General features: G+C 35.5%; 1 protein-coding gene across 1 annotated transcript in view; it reads right to left on the reverse strand.

The window, feature by feature from the left end:
- The window catches only part of Dpyd (dihydropyrimidine dehydrogenase), an 822,495-nt gene that overhangs the window by 377,645 nt on the left and 430,025 nt on the right, over positions 1 to 14,825 (reverse strand). The gene's annotated exons all lie outside the window — the stretch shown is intronic.

The following is a 14,825-nucleotide window of genomic DNA, read 5'->3' on the forward strand; positions in this document are numbered from 1 at the left end:
AAGAAGACATTAAAAATAGCAAACAGATATATGAAAACATGCTCAATAACACCAATCAGGCTAATCAAAACCACAATGTACTAGCATCTCACATCTGTTAGGATGGCTATTATCAAAAGAAAAAAACACAAAAAGTGTTGGCAAGGGTGAGCAGAAAAGGCATATTCTGTAAATTGTAGGTGGGATTGTCTATTGGTGGATCCACTATGGAAAAAAAAAAAAAAACAACATGGGGGCTCTTCCACCTTAAGCAGAACCACTACAGGACCCATCAAACACACTTCTGAGTATTTATCCAAAGAAAATGAAACCATTAACTGAATCTTTGAATAGAGGTTAAATAGAAATTGAAGGTCACCAAAATGACATATTCCAAATCGGTAATGAAATACTCTAATGATGAACAATGCTGTTTGGTGAGAAAGAGCAGAAATATAATTTGTTTGTGCTCTAAGTATACATGTAGACACTAACATAATGAAATGTCCAATTATACAAACTTTTTTTGTTAAAAAAAACTTTTGAAAATATAACAGATCTATTTACAATTACACAGAGTCTAGTTCTATCAGATATATTAATTTCTGAGGACTACTGTCCAGATATTTAGAAATCTTTGATTATAGAGTTCAGGTAAATCAATTATCTTTAAAAAAATTTACAATTAATGTAACTCCAAGCAATTAATATTAGATACTTGTGAACATACTTATTATTCACTTATTTATTCATTTAATAATAATTTAAGGCACAATAATTCTGTATCAGTTACTATTCACTAAGATTAAAAAATAAGTACAATATGAGTGATAAACAAAAGATATGTTATTCATATTTAGGTATACAGTGTGTGTGGTGGTATGTATTGTAGAAAATGCATGTGGATATATAATTTTGACATTTTGAATATCTTTCTTAATTTTTAATGCATCTGAATGAAATGTTTATGCTATAATCATAGCAAATCTTTGATATCCTTTTTCTTTCATAGACTTCTACAGGTTATGAGCAAAATGAAATTTCAATACAAATTCTGATTATTGAATTTTGGAATATAAAAAAATGACCTAAGTCTTACTTATAAAATGAATAAATTGGGTAAGAAGATGTTGTAAAAAGAAGAAAAAAAGGGCAAAAGGATATATTAGCAAAATTATCAAATATAATAAAAAGAAGTAATTTAAACAGTATGTCTTTGTCACAAGAAGAAAGTAGAATATAACTGGGGCCAAACAGATGTCCAAAGCATGAATGCTAAGAGCCATAGCCAAGTAGTATGATGCATGGCATTTTTGGTTGAAAGGTGATGCCAGCTAGCCATTGAGATGATATGATTATGTTAAGATCTGCATTCATATGGATATTAGACCCCTGCTGTCCACCTCGGCCTGCTACAGGACTCCTGGAGAGTTCCCATTGGTTGGAGAAGTGGGGTAGGAGGGAATTTCGGAGGAGGGATTTCCTGTTGCGGGGCTATGAGAACGCCACGTGTGTCGGTCGGCATTTTTTTTCCCCGGGAGCATATGGGGCATTGGCGGGGAGTTTCAAAATAAAGTTTGTTCCTGTTTGAGTGGCTCGTGATTTTGTGCCCAGCCAGACTGCAGCAATTGGTGGCCCATGCGAGGGACGCCTGAAGCTTGGAGGTGAGTAAAATTGCTCGCCCCTGAGGGAAGGTGAGAGAATGGGTGACCATTTCAAAAAACAATTTGTTCTTGTTTTGATTTATTTTGTTTTTGTTTCAAGCTGCCTATCCCTAGAACTTTCTCAGGCAAACTGGGAAAAATGGTTGGCTCAAGGTTTGAAGTTGTTTGGCCCTGAGAAAGAGAAAATTGATACAACGATTTTTTGTTCCGGTTTTGTTTCATTCTGTTTTGGTTTTGTTTTATGTTATCTTGTTGGGTTGCGTTATCTTTATAGTAGATTAGAAACTAACAAAAAACAAACCGAAAGACTGTTAAGTAAATTGTTAGAGGTCCAGACTATGGTAGAATACATGTTAGGTCAAGCAAAAGAGAAGGTCTCTCGAGCTAGTCAGACAGAGGAAAATTTAAAGGAAGAAAGCTTAGAGGAAAAACAACCATCAGGGGCAGGGAGCTACAACAGGAGGCTGCTACTAATTCCGTTCTATCACCAGAGGGCGTAATTCAACCAACAGCTCCATCTATAGAGACAGCTGAGTGGCCCTCAACCCCTGTAGTTGATAGACGGAATCCTGAGGCAGGACCTCAAAGATTAGCATGCCCTGTACTTGAGCAGGCAGGAGGGCAACGAATTCACCGTGCTTTAGATTTCAAAACAGTGAAGCAATTAAAGGAGGCTGTAACAACCTATGGTCCACAAGCACCCTTCACCATAAGCATGGTAGAATCCATTACCAACTTGGACATGACGCCAGCAGATTGGGCTAATATGTGTCGATCTGTGCTAAATGGAGGACAATATTTGTTATGGAAGGTTGCCAATGAGGAATTTTGCATGGAGACAGCTAGGCGAAATGCAGCAGCTGGTTACCCTCAAAGAAATCTAGATATGTTGTTAGGAAAAGGACCTTATGAGGGTCAACGGCAACAAATTGAATATGATCCTGGCATATACGCACAAATTGCTGTAGATGTGGTTTGGGCATAGAAAACTTTACAGGGGCATGGAGATTTACAAGGACAATTATCTAAGGTAATACAAGGAACTAATGAACCTTACGCTGAATTTGTAGATAGGCATACTGTATGTGAATCTGGTATGTGGTTAGGCTATGATATTCAATCAATAAAGAAATTTCACAGGATAGGACACTTGGTAAATAATTTACTGAAAAATAAGCTCAAGTCATAATGATTTACCATACACCAAAATAAGCTCTAGATGAATTAAAAAGTAAACCAATGAAAAAGGAGAGTTAGGAGGAAATATACATTAATATATTCTAGAATGATACATATTAGGAAACTTTCTAAATATAAAAGTGATGACAATAAATTAACAAATGAACAAATGAGTATATAAATAAAACAAATAAATGAATAGATACAGGATAAACTAGATTAAATAAAAATTCTAAACATCTGCATTTCCAAATCACATAATTCAAATATGACAGAGGAAAACCTACAAAACATTTGCCACATGGGTTGCAATGTTAATATTAACATGTTAATATCTTGATATTCGGAAAGGAAAGGTTGATAGCTGCCTGTGGCATTTCCTCTGGTTTCCCTGAGTTCAATTCCTGGTAGAAAGAAAGAGAGAGATACATAGAGATAGAGATAGACACAGAGATAGAGATAGAGAAACAATGAATGAATTGAAAAGATATAGAAAACCTAAATAGACCATTAACAATTCGATTGAAGCAATAATAGGAAATGTAACGAAGATGAGTATAGGACCACATGGAGTCACACCTGAATTCTGCCAGATCTTTAATAAATTAATGCCAGTGCTACCTAAGGTATCCCATGAAATAGAAAAGAGGAAGCTATCACAAACTCATTCTAAAAGGCCATTATCACCCTGACACCAAAACTGGATAGGGACACGCCAAGGAAAGAAAACTATAAACTGGTATCTTTGATGAACATAGGTACAAAAATACTTAATAAAATACCTTAGAATCAAATTCAGTAACACATTAAAAACATTATACATCATAATCAAGTAGACATCATCTCAGGAATGCAAAGATGGTTCAATAGTGGCAAAGAAATAAACATGATATACCACATAAACAGAATCACATGACAAAATCACATGATCGTCTCAGTAGATATAGAAAAAGTCTTGACAAAATTCAACACTACTTCCTGATAAAAATCCTGAAGAAACTAGGTAGGGATAGAAGGAATACACCTCAACGTCATGAAGACTATTTAGACAAACCTCAAACCCAACATACTGAATGGAAAAAAAACTGAAAGCATTTTTTTCTAAATCAGGAACAAGATGAGGATATCATTTTCACCACTCTTGTTCAATATAGTCTTTGAAATTTTAGCCAGACTAGTTTTGGAAAGAGAAAGTAAAAAAAAAAAAAAAACAACGGATACTACTAGGAAAAGAAGAATTCAAATTACCCTATTTGCATATGATATGATCCTGTACTTAGAAGACATTAACAGTTCTACCAGAAGATTTCTAGATCTGATTAAAAAAAATCAGCAACTGGACACAGGGGAACATGCCTCTAATTGCAGCTGCCCAGGAGGCTGAGGTAGGAGGATCGTGAGTTTAAAGCCAGCCTCAGCAAAAGCGAGGCACTAAGCAACACAGTGAGACCCTGTTTTTAAATAAAATAAAAAAGAGGGCTGGGATGTGGCTCAGTGGTTGAGTTCCCCTGAGTTCAATCTCTGGTAGCCCTCCCCCTGCAAAAAAAAAAAAAAAAAAAAAATCAGCAAAGTAGCAGGATATAAAATTAACATACAAAAATCAATAGCTTTTCCATAGACCAATAATGAACCCACTGGAAAAGATATCAGGAAAACAACTCCATTCTCAATAGGAGGAAGAAAAAGAACTCTATAAGGAAAATTACAAAGTACAAAAAAAAAAAAAAGAAATTGCAGAAGATATGAGAATGTGGAAAGACCTCCATGTTCTTGGATAGGCATAATTAACATTGCTAAAATGTTCATGTTATCAAAAACAACCTATCGATTCAATACAAACCCCATCAACATACCAATGGGATTTTTCACATTATGAAATTTTATTATTTGCAAGGAAATGGATGGAAATGGAAAGATCATGTTAAGCAAAATAAACCAGACTCAAGAGAGACCAATGTTATATGTTTTCTCTAATATATGGAAGCTAAAGGGGAAAACAGAAGAAGGATCTCATGGAAAGCAAAAGGAAGACCATTAGGATAGTGGCAGAGGATCAGAGGGAGGGAGGAGAGGCAAAAGGGTAGCTATTGGGGAATAAATTTGATCTGATTACTTACATGCATATATGAATATGCCATAATGAAGCCTACTGTTCTGTATAATATGCACCAAATAAACAAAACAACTGGGAAGCACCCAGTATTCTATATAATATTGAGAAATCCCTTTCTTTCCTTGACACTCAGAGATTTCTATAATTTTACAAACTTTCCTTCAGCATATGATTCATCTAATTCATACTATGAGAAGTATATAGCTATTAAAAATTTGTAAATATTACTTAGGAATTTGTTTTCATTTGGCTTACATTATAGTATGAGAGCCATAAAGTAAAATAAAATAAAATAAAATAAAATAAAATCACATGTATTATAAATATTTAGAACAATTTCTAAAACTGGTAAATTAGGCCAAGCCAGAACCCTGGCCTTGCCCATATAGACCCCTGCCATATGCTGACTCCCCATCAACCAATGCGGGGCTCCCCTGGCTGCCTCCATCTTGGGATACTGCCCAACCTGTCATATTCTCTTCCACGTGGTAGCCGGCACCTTGGGACACTGGACAGGGTCTGGAGATAGTCGCCCACTGAATACCACAGTGCTGTACCTGAACACGCCACACAACACCACCACATGGCCCATCCTTGCGGGCCCCATATCTGAAAGTGGTTGCCTCCATCTTGGGCATCTTGGTGGCCATCTTGGGTTACCTCCATATTGGGACATCTTGGTGGCCATCTTGGGTTACCTCTGTTGCTGCCTTTGCCATCCTTAGTTGAGGCAACTCTCATTTTGGGACACTGGCAGGGCCTAGAAGCAATATCAATGTACCTATCATCCCCTAACCACCACCCCCCATACACACACACACAGGCACACAGCCACCAACCTGGCACTGTGCCTAAGCTATAAGGCCAGACCATGGCTCTCAAAGCCTGATCCTAATCTGCCTGATACATATCAGTCCTCCAAAACAAGTGCACAGGCCCCAGAGCTCAGCCCAGAGGACCTCCAGGTAGACAGGCTTCTGATTGGGAAGTTGAAAGGGAGGGGGGCAATGACAGATACAGTTTAGAGACAAAATTAGAGACCAGGAATTGTGGGTTATACAGGCAATCTAAGGGGCTAAGACCAGTTGCCCACAAGTGAGCCCCAAAGGAGATCCTTGGGATGCAATCTTCCAAAGGGAGCCAGCAAGTGCTATCCCCTACCTCCAGGAGTTCTCCCTCCAAGACAAACCCTCCCACACTAATAACCTTCCGCACACTGTGGGCAGAAATACCAGCAAACAACAGACAGTCCCACCTACTGGATGAGAAGAAAAACAGGGAAGATACTGAACTCCAACAGAAACAATAATTTAATTTTCTGTCGAGATTTTTTTTTCCTTCCTCTCTCTTTTCCCACTCTCACATCCCCAACATTTGTGAAATTAAGTACTTTCCATGCATTAGGCTATCTAGGACTGGGATATCTGAATAGTATATTACGTTTTTTTATATTCTTTTATCTTTTATTGTTAATTTTTTTCTTTTTCTTATTTATTTTTTTGTTTCTATGGCTTTTGTACTATCTCTATTCTCTTCACACTTGTATGTTGCCAGACACTCTCTTTCTCTCTTTTCTCTTGCTACCACCAAGTTATTCTGATTTCTCATACATATTTACTGAGATTTAATACCTCTATATTCTCACTTCCTACCCCCTTAACGTCTCATCCTATCCCCCTACTCTCTCTTTGTCCACGATTAGAAACTATAGACCCTGTAACAAACCTATTGTTTATGTTGTAGATAATAATTGAACAGATCATTTCTGTCTATTTTGACAAAACTGTAAATGACTTAATAGGAGCCATTTGGTTTAAGGATGCATACTGTTTGCATTAAGACCTGTTAACATTGATCTCCCTCTTAAAGGAGAGGTATTGGAAACCTGCAGGGACAATATAAATCTAAAGGGTAGAAACTGTAATATCTCAGGTCCTCACTGCTAGAAGGGAAGACACATGAATAACATGAAAAAATAAGGGAGGAAAGTACCCCAAACAAGCCAAGATAATACATTATTATAGTCCATGGCCAGCACATTAGAAGAAATGTCAAGAGAAAGAGTTCAGAATGTACATGATTAAAATGGTTCTGCAAACTAAAAGATGATATAAGACAGCAAACACAAGAAACAAAAGACAATTTGATAAAAGAGATAGAGACTCTGGAAAAAAACAAAACAGATCCTCAATATGAAGGAAACAATAAACCAAATTAAAAACTCAACATAAAGCATCACCAATAATAAAGATAAAATATGTAATCTTGAAAATAAAAATAAAGTTGACCAACCAGTAAAGATGGTAAGAAACCATGAACAGAACATCTAAGAATTATGAGATAACATCAAAAGAACAAATTTAAAGATTACTGGGATAGAGGAAGACACAGAGATACAAACCAAAGGAATGAACAATCTAGTCAATGATATAATATCAGAAAATTTCCTGAACTTGAACAATGAATTGGAAAATCAAATACAAGAGCTTACAGGACACCAAATGTACAAAATCACAGCAGATCTACACCAAGGCACATTTTAATGAAAATGCCTAGCATACAGAATAAGGAAAGAATTTTAAAGGCCACAAGAGAAAGTAATGAGATTATGTATAGGGGGAGACCAATTTGGATCTCAGCAGATTTTTCAGCACAGACTCTCAAAGCCAGGAGATCATGGAACAACATATATCAAGCTCTGAAAGAAAATGGATAACACCCAAGAATCTTATATCCAGCAAAATTAAGCTTTAGATTTAATGATGAAATAAAAACCTTCCATAATAAAGAAAATTAAAAGAATTTATAAGTAATGGCTGCCAATCTTACTGGAGTGAGATGGTATCTTAGGGTGGTTTTGATTTGCATTTCTCTGACTGCTAGAGATGGTGAGCATTTTTTCATGTACTTGTTGATTGATTGTATGTCCTCCTCTGAGAAGTGTCTGTTCAGGTCCTTGGCCCATTTGTTGATTGGGTTATTTGTTATCTTATTGTCTAATTTTTTGAGTTCTTTGTATACTCTGGATATTAGGGCTCTATCTGAAGTGTGAGGAGTAAAGATTTGTTCCCAGGATGTAGGCTCCCTATTTACCTCTCTTATTGTTTCTTTTGCTGAGAAAAAACTTTTTAGTTTGAGTAAGTCCCATTTGTTGATTCTAGTTATTAACTTTTGTGCTATGGGTGTCCTATTGAGGAATTTAGAGCCCGACCCCACAGTATGTAGATCGTAGCCAACGTTTTCTTCTATCAGACGGCGTGTCTCTGATTTGATATCAAGCTCCTTGATCCATTTTGAATTAACTTTTGTGTATGGCGAGAGAAAGGGATTCAGTTTCATTTTGTTGCATATGGATTTCCAGTTTTCCCAGCACCATTTGTTGAAGATGCTATCCTTCCTCCATTGCATGCTTTTAGCCCCTTTATCAAATATAAGATAGTTCATAACCCACTTGAATCAAAGTGTGGAATATGATATGTCAAGAAATTTGTAATGTTTTGAACAACCCACAATAAAAAATTTAAAAAAAAAAAAGATAGTTTTAGTTTTGTGGATTGGTTTCTGTGTCCTCTATTCTGTACCATTGGTCCACCCGCCTGTTTTGGTACCAGTACGATGCTGTTTTTGTTACTATTTCTCTGTAGTATAGTTTGAAGTCTGGTATCGCTATACCGCCTGATTCACACTTCCTGCTTAGCATTGTTTTTGCTATTGGCAGCCATTATGAAGTCAAACAACAACAAGTGCTGGGCTGGCGAGGATGTGGGGAAAAGGGTACACTTGTACACTGCTGGTGGGACTGCAAATTGGTGCAGCCAATTTGGAAAGCAGTATGGAGATTTCTTGGAAAGCTGGGAATGGAACCACCATTTGACCCAGCTATTCCCCTTCTCGGTCTATTCTCTAAAGACCTAAAAAGAGCATGCTACAGGGACACTGCTACATCGATGTTCATAGCAGCTCAATTCACAATAGCAAGACTGTGGAACCAACCTAGATGCCCTTCAATAGACGAATGGATAAAAAAAATGTGGCATTTATACACAATGGAGTATTATTCTGCATTAAAAAATGACAAAATCATAGAATTTACAGGGAAATGGATGGCATTAGAGCAGATTATGCTAAGTGAAGCTAGCCAATCCCTAAAAAACAAATGCCAAATGTCTTCTTTGATATAAGGAGAGTAACTAAGAACAGAGTAGGGACGAAGAGCATGAGAAGATTAACATTAAACAGGGATGAGAGGTGGGAGGGAAAGGGAGAGAGAAGGGAAATTGCATGGAAATGGAAGGAGACCCTCAGGGTTATACAAAATTACATACAAGAGGAAGTGAGGGGAAAGGGAAAAATAATACAAGGGGGAGAAATGAATGACAGTAGAGGGGGTAGAAAGAGAAGAGGGGAGGGGAGGGGAGTGGAGGGGGGATAGTAGAGGATAGGAAAGGCAGCAGAATACAACAGACACTAGTATGGCAATATGTAAATCAATGGATGTGTAACTGATGTGATTCTGCAATCTGTATACTGGGTAAAAATGGGAGTTCATAACCCACTTGAATCAAAGTGTGAAATATGATATATCAAGAACTATGTAATGTTTTGAACAACCAACAATAAAAAATTTAAAAAAAAGAATTTATAAGTAGAAACCCTGCACTACAGAACATCCTCAGCAAAATAGTTTATGAGGAAATAAAAAATAACAATGAAAATCAGCAAAGGGAGGAACTACACTAGGAAAAGCCAATCAAGGGAGAAACCAAGTCAAGTTAAAAACCAAAAATAAGCCCAAATGAGTGGGAATACAAATCATGTCTCAATAATAACCCGGAATGTTAATGACCTAAACTCACCAATCAAAAAATATAGACTGGTAAATTGGATTTTTTTTTAAATAGAGAGAGAGAGAGAGAGAGAGAGAGAGAGAGAGTATTTTTTTAATATTTATTTTTTAGTTATCGGTGGACACAACATCCTTGTTGGTATGTGGTGCTGAGGATCTAACCCGGGACGCACGCATGCCAGTTGAGTGCACTACCGCTTGAGCCACATCCCCAGCCCGGTAAATTGGATTTTTAAAAAAAGATCCAATAATAGGCTGCCTTCAAGAGACTCATCTAATAGGAAAAGACATCCACAGACTGAAGTTGAAAAGATGGGAAAAAATATACCACTCACATGAACTGTGTCAACAGGCAGGGGTTTCCATCCTCATATCAGACAAAGTAGGCTTCAAACCAAAGTTAGTCAGAAGGGGTAAAGAGGGACATTTCATACTGCCTAAGGGAACCATACATGAACAAGACATAAAAATTATAAATATATATGCTCCAAACAATGGGTCATCTACATTCATCAAATCTTATCAATTCAAGAATCACATAGACCACAACACAATAATACTGGGTGACCTTTAACACACCTCTTTCACCATTGGAAACAAAAACTAAAGTAAGAAACTATAGAACTCAATAATAAAATCAATAATTTAGACTTAAACATATATAGAATATTTCATCCATCAATGAGTAAATAATATACTTTCTTTTCACCAGCACATGGATCCTTCTCTAGTATAAACCACATATTATGCCACAAAGCTACTCTTAACAAATACCAAAAAAAACCCCACAAAAAAACAGAGATACTACCCTGCATTCTATCAGATCACAATGGATTAAAATTAGAAATCAATGATAAAATAAAAAAAAAATAGAAGCTACTCCAACACCTGGAGATTAAACAATATGCTATTGAATGTAAAATGGATTGCAGAATACATCAGAGAGGAAATTAAAATATTCTTAGAGGTAAATGAGAATCTCTGATACAACATTTCAAAACCTCTGGGATACTATGAAGGTAGTATTAAGAGGAAAGTTCATTGCATGGATTCCATCTCTTAAAAAGAGGAAAAGTCAACAAATAAATGACTTAATATTACATCTCAAAGCCCTAGAAAAAGAAGAACAAATTAACACCAAAAGCAGAAGACAGGAAATAATTAAAATCAGATCTGAAGTCAATGAAATTGAAACAAACAATTGAAAAAATTGACAAAACACAAATTTGATTCTTTGAAAAAAATAAATAAAATTGGTAAACCCTTAGCCATGCTAATGAAGAGAAGGAAAGAGAAAACTCAAATTACTAAAATCCATGATGAAAATGTAAATATCACAATGGACATTATTACTCCGTGTATGGGTATGATTGCATGAATGGTGTGCCTGTACATCATGCACAACCAGAGAAATGAAAATTCAGAAGATATTTAGAAACTATTTTGAAAGCTTGTACTCCACCAAAATAGAAAATATAGAAGACATCAACAATTTTCTACAGTCATATGATTTACCCAAACTGAATCAGGACAATATACACAAGTTAAATAGATCGATTTCAAGCAATGAAATAGATGATGCCATTAAAAAACTATGAACCAAGAAAGGCCCAGGACCAGATGGATTCACAGCTGAGTTCTACAAGACCTTCAAAGGAAAACTTATATCAATACTTCTTAAATTATTGCATGAAATAGAAAAAAGAGGGAACACTCCCAAACTCATTCTATGACGCCAATATCACCTGATTCCAAAACCAGATAAAGACATATCAAGGAAAGAAAACTTCAGACCAATGTCTCTAATGAACATAGATGCAAAAATTCTCAATAAAATTCTGTCAAATCAAATACAAAAACATATTTAAAAGATAGTGCACCATGATCAATATTTATAGCAGCTGAATTCACAATAGCTAACCTGTGAAAACAGCCTAGATATATGCCCTTCAATAGACGAGTGGATAAAGAAACTGTGCTACACATACACAATGGAACACTATTCAGTCTTAAAGAAGAATGAAATTATGGCATTTACAGTATATGGACAGAGTTGGAGAATATCATGCTAAGTGAAGTCAACCAATCCCAAAAAACTGAAAGCTAAATATTTTCTCTGATAAGTGAATACTGATCCATAATTGGCAGGGGGCAAAGGAAGAATGGAGGAACTTTGAATAGAGCAGAAGGGAGGGGGGATGGGTGGGGAGTGTGTGGAGGAGAAGATGGTAACATGAGACGGACATTATTTTACCCCATGTATGGGTATGATTGCATGAATGGTGTGCCTCTACAGCATGTACAACCAGAGATATGAAAAGTTGTGCTCCATTTGTGTAAAAAAATTAAATTAAATTAGTGAAAAATTGATATATTAAATTTGTTTCTGAAAATAAGAGGTCATGATTTGTTTGATTATAATATTTCATTACACAGATACATGAATCAGCACTTATTTTTAATCTAATATGAATATTTTAAATTATCAATTTCTCCTATAAATCTACATAATTTCTACTTTCTCTCTCTTTGTATATGTGTGTTCATTCTCAAGCAAAAATATATTTAGACACACACAAAAACAATCATTTCTAGAGATGTATGTAAAGCACTGATAGTGGAGTATAAGTCATCATTGCATTTAAAGTATATTTTCAGATTGCTTTTACTAAAGTGGATGCATTGTCTTCTCCTCTGGGGGTGGAAAAGGAAAGGCCTATCACATTAAAAGTTATAAAAGGTATATTGCATGTCAACTTGACAACAATTGAAGCATAGTGCTGTTATTGAGAGTCTCGGAGATATATAAAATCCTAGATATAAAGAGTTACTGTCAATCAGCAAACTATACAGTTATTTAATATGTGGATGTATCTAGTTCTTCCCATTGCATTAAACTGTCTTATTCTTCTTTGAAAGTGGTGTTATCCACCTGAACACATATTCAATTACATTTTCCACTAAGGATGAACTGCTAAAATCAATGTGCACATAATAGACACCTGTATTTTTCTTTCTCCATTAGAGTTTAAGATTGTTACAATTTTATAAGTATTGACTGACATCATTAGATTATTTAGGGTGAAGAACTTGAGTCAAAGACACTGTTTCCTTGTGAGCAGTAAGATAGAAAATATGTACTTAAATTCCACACTTTTTCATCAAGCAAGGTTTCAATCAAATTCAGGTACACATAAATAAGAATGAACAGATCCATTAGTGATAATTAGGAATTCCTTTTATTATTATATTATAAGGCAGAAAATTTAGTTCTTATGGCATGAGAAGCCATTGAAGGGAAAAGTATGCATTTCTGTCATGATTGGGAACCAAGAATAAACCAGTTGTACTTGTGTAGGGTGAGGTTCTCTCTCTCCTCTGCCTTTCCCAAACTTCGAATTATGGAAACTATGTTTTAAGCTCTTGTATACGTCTACACAGATTTATTCTCCTCTAGCCTCCTAGCATATTTTAACACAGTTTAGTTAAATCTACAATCAATATTTTTATGTTTGTTAACTATGCAAATATTGGTCATTGCAGAACCAAGTAGGAGGCTATGATCTCTTTTATTGTACTACTTTCTTCCCCAGTCCCACCTCAAATTCCATGTTCTTTCACTTACCTTAACTCACAGGAGGAATCATTCCACATGCATATTTAAACATTACATAGTGTATACATGTATTGAAACACCACATAGTACCCCAAAAATATGTACAATTTTTTTATGTTTTTATGTATTTTTGAAAAATAAATTTAATTTAAAGATTTGAGCACATGTTCTTACCTTTAAATCAAGGCAAAAGCTGAGGTCTAAAAACTGGATGTACTTTGCACAACAAAAGTAGAGCAATGCCCACAGAGCAATGCTCAGCAATCCCAGGAAGTTTGGTTCCCATTACAAAGATATATGATAAAGCTACAAAACTAAATACACACACATGCACACACACACACACGGATAAATGTAAACCTGAGAAATTGGGATTGGGAAAGTATTATCAATACCAATATTTGTGGTAGGAACACATGCTAGTCTTTCTCCTGGACACACTACAGGCATGATGTGAGGCTACTGCATGGTTAGCCCTTTCTTATTAAAATGAGGACGATAAAATACATCAGTGATAATCAGACATTTACTGTAAGCACTTAATATGCTCTAATAACTCAGTAAGGTTTTGCTTTGCTATATGTTAAAAGAGTACATGACACATACACTCTGAAATGACGATTATTAATATTTCTCTATGACAATTTTGAAATGAGGAATGACACATCAAGTTTAAATAACTTATATAAAGACCCATGGCTAGTAAATTGTTCATCTGGACTTTGTTAATTTAAGAAATATTGGATTCCTACTGTGACCATAACACTTAATAATATGCCTGTCATAATTTTTGAGCATGTGTTATATGTCAAAAAGTATATTTAGTATTTTAATAATTATGCCAAATTAATGACTGTGTGGTGTTGGCTGGGCAATTCACCAACCCTTGTGTGACTCAGCTTCCTTCCTGATAAGCATTGATAATTATAGTGTCTTTACCCCACAGTACAGTTGTAAAAAAAAAAGCATGAAATATTGTATGAAAAATGCTTAGAATACTACCTCCTGTTTCATATAAGTGCTCTGTAGGTTGTAACCATCATCATCACATAAGCTCACTGAATTGTCACAGTTCCTTATAATAGAAATTATTTTATATGTGCTATCACTTAGTGGTAAGTGATAGCACATTCCACATCCCTTCTTCTCACCCACTGAATGGGGCTAATAATTATGTATAATGCATAGGTTACTGTAGAGATTCCATGAATTAGTTTATGCTCATTGCCCAGACATCACTCACAAAAATAATTATAATCAGGGAATCATCTAATGGGTGGGATATGGGAGAATGTATGAGAGTGATAAATATATGAATATTTTATACATAGATGCCATGAAACTGTGAGGGCCCATGGCTCTTTGTATCCCACTTTTGATGCCAATTTTAAAATGACATTTTAAGTAGTAAGAAGAAACAGAGTTGAG

Source organism: Marmota monax, unplaced genomic scaffold, assembly GCF_021218885.2.
Source record: "Marmota monax isolate L192 unplaced genomic scaffold, Marmota_monax_Labrador192_F-V1.1 WCK01_AAM20220418_F8-fsc00070, whole genome shotgun sequence".
Classification (NCBI taxonomy): Eukaryota; Metazoa; Chordata; class Mammalia; order Rodentia; family Sciuridae; genus Marmota; species Marmota monax.